The sequence below is a fragment of the Tachyglossus aculeatus genome, chromosome 21 (genome assembly GCF_015852505.1).
Source record: "Tachyglossus aculeatus isolate mTacAcu1 chromosome 21, mTacAcu1.pri, whole genome shotgun sequence".
Classification (NCBI taxonomy): Eukaryota; Metazoa; Chordata; class Mammalia; order Monotremata; family Tachyglossidae; genus Tachyglossus; species Tachyglossus aculeatus.
In genome coordinates, this window is record NC_052086.1 from 44632382 (window position 1) to 44635475 (window position 3094).

General features: G+C 45.5%; 1 non-coding gene across 1 annotated transcript; it reads right to left on the bottom strand.

The window, feature by feature from the left end:
- Positions 1-819: 819 nt before the first annotated feature.
- On the bottom strand, positions 820-957 carry LOC119943140. Its single transcript, XR_005455617.1, has one exon. It is a non-coding gene; the product is annotated as a small nucleolar RNA SNORA7 (small nucleolar RNA).
- Between the last annotated feature and the right edge of the window lie 2137 nt (positions 958-3094).

Below are 3094 nucleotides of genomic sequence, written 5' to 3' on the forward strand. Positions count from 1 at the left end.
TTTAACAAATACTATTATTATAATTATTATTATTATTATCACAGGCACTGTGTCCAGTCTGAATATATTGTATCTACCCTAGCTCTTGGCACATAAGAGCAGCATGGCCTAATGGAAAGGGCATGGGTTTAGGTGTTAGAGGACCTGGGATCCAATCCCGTCTTCACCACTTGCCTGCTGTGTGACCTTGGACAAGTCACTTGACTTCTCTCTGCCTCAGTTTCCTCATCAGTAAAATAGGGATTCAACCCTTGTCCTCCCTCCTTCTTAGACTGTGAGCCCCAGGTAGGAGAGGGACAGTGTCCAGCCTGAGTAATTTGTATCTACCCCGAAACATCATAAGTGCTAAACAAATGTCTTATGCCGTCGAGTCGTCTCCGACCCATAGTGACACTATGGACACATCTCGTGGCTCGGTGGAAAGAGCCCGGGCTTTGGAGTCAGAGGTCATGGGTTCAAATCCCCGCTCCGCCAATTGCCAGCTGTGTGACTTTGGACAAGTCACTTAACTTCTCTGTGCCTCAGTGACCTCATCTGTAAAATGGGGATGAAGACTGTGAGCCCCCCGTGGGACAACCTGACTACCTGGTAACCTCCCCAGCGCTTAGAACAGTGCTTTGCACATAGTACATGCTTAATAAATGCTGTCATTATTAGAATGCCCCGCTCTCCATCTGCAGTCATTCTGGTAGTGGATCTGTAGAGTTTTCTTGGTAAAAATCCAGAAGCGGTTTACCATTGCCTCCTTCCACGCAATCAACTTGAGCCTCCACCCTGGACTCTGTCCTATGCGCTGCTGCCCAGCAAGGGTGAGTTTTGACTTGTAGCAGTTGGTCTGACACTCACTAGCCACTGACCAAGCTAGGAATAGAATGGACAGGCCTCTGCTTGACTCTCCCTCCCATAGTCGAGACTGGTAGAGGACTGGAAACTCTCCAGGTGCGACCCTGAGAGGGTGCTTAACAAATACGATAATTAATTCATTCAATCGTATTTATTGAGTGCTTACTGTGTGCAGAGCACTGTACTAAGCGCTTGGGAAGTACAAGTTAGCAACATATAGAGACGGTCCCTACCCAACAACGGGCTCACAGTCTAGAAGGGGGAGACAGACAACAAAACAAAACATAATTAATTGATGGCATTTATTAAGCACTTACTACATGCAAAGCACTGTTCTAAGCGCTGGGGGGGATAGAAGGTGATCAGGTTGTCCCACATGGGGCTCACAGTCTTAATCCCCATTTTCCAGATGAGGGAACTGAGGCCCAGAGAAGTTCAGTGACTTGCCCAAAGTCACACAGCTGACAACTGGTGGAGCCGGAATTTGAACCCATGACCTCTGACTCCAAAGCCCGCGCTCTTTCCACTGAGCCACGCTGCTTCTCATACATGTGGTCAGGTGTCAAGTCATCAGAATAAATAGAAGTAAAGCTAGATGCGCATCACTGACAAAATAAATAGAATAGTAAATATGTACAAGTAGAGTAAATAGAGGAAAAAATCTGTACAAACATATATACAGGTGCTGTGAGGAGGGGAAGGAGGTAGGGCAGGGGGGATGGGGAGGGGGAGAGGAAAAAGAGGGCTCAGTCAGGGAAGGCCTCCTGGAAGAGGTGAGCTCTCAGTAGGGCTTTGAAGGGAGGAAGAGAGCTAGCTTGACGGATGTGCGAAGAGAGGGCATTCCAGGCCAGGGGGAGGATGTGGGCCGGGGGTCGATGGCGGGATAGGCGAGAACGAGGCACAGTGAGGAGGTTAGGGCAGAGGAGTGGGTAATAAAAATTATAGTAAGTTCCAAGTACTTGATAGTCACCTCATCCCCGTGGCACTTAGGTCCAGCTCTCTTTTTAAAAAATGGCATTTGTTAAGCACTTATTATGTGCTTCGTAGAGTGCCTGGCACAAATACTATTATTATTATTATTACTATTTGCCAGGCACTTACTAAGCACTGGGGTAGATACAACTAATCAGATTGTAGGCACTGTACTAAGCACTGGGGTAGATACAGCTAATCAGATTGGACTCTGTCCCTGACCTACACAGAGCTCGCAATCTTAATCCCCACGCTACAGATGAGGTAACTGAGGCACGGAAAAGTTAAGTGATTTGCCCAAGGTCATACAGCAGACATGCTGTAGACTGTGAGCCCACTGTTGGGTAAGGACCGTCTCGATATGTTGCCAACTTGTACTTCCCAAGCACTTAGTACAGTGCTCTGCACACAGTAAGCACTCAATAAATACGATTGATTGATTGACGTGAGGATTAAGACTGTGAGCTGCATGTGGGGCATGGACTGTGTCCAACCTGACTAGCTTGTATCTACCCCAACATTTGGTACAGTGCCCGGCATATAGTAAGCGCTTAACAATTTCCATAAAAAGATAATAATAATAATAGCAATATTACTACTACTAATAGCTTACCCTCCGAGTTCCTTCAGGACTCTCAAAGGAGCCTGTCCACTGTTGATGATTGTGAAGGCCTCTAGTTCATTAATCTGGTCTAAGAAATCCAGGTGGACACCACAATTTCATTTTGTTCCTCTGACCTGCCAAGAACAGGAAAACAATTTGGATGAGGGAATCAAGCATCTCCAGCCAAAAGCAAATGAAATAATTTACTGAGGTGAATTAGACTGTCAGCCCTGTACTATACTAAGCACTTGGGAGTCAGTCAGTTAGCTGTATTTATTCAGTTCTTACTGTGTGCAGAGCTCGGTACTAAGCACTTCGGAGAGTACAATGTAACAACAAACAGACACATTCCTTGCCCATAACGAGTTTACAGCCTAGAGGGGGAGACGGACATTAATAGAAATAAATAAATTACAGATCGCATAAATTACAGATATGTACATAAATTACAGATATGTTCATAGAGTACAATTTTCAGGGCTTGGCACATAGTAAGCACTTCACAAATATCATAATTATTATTGTTATTATTACAATAGAGTTGGTAGACAAAATCCCTGCCCACAAGGAGCTTAAGGTCTAGCGGGGGAGACAGACTTTTAAATAAATTACAGATAGGGGAAGCCACAGAGAATCGGGATTTGGACTAAAGGGGTGAGGGCAGAGGAGGCCTTG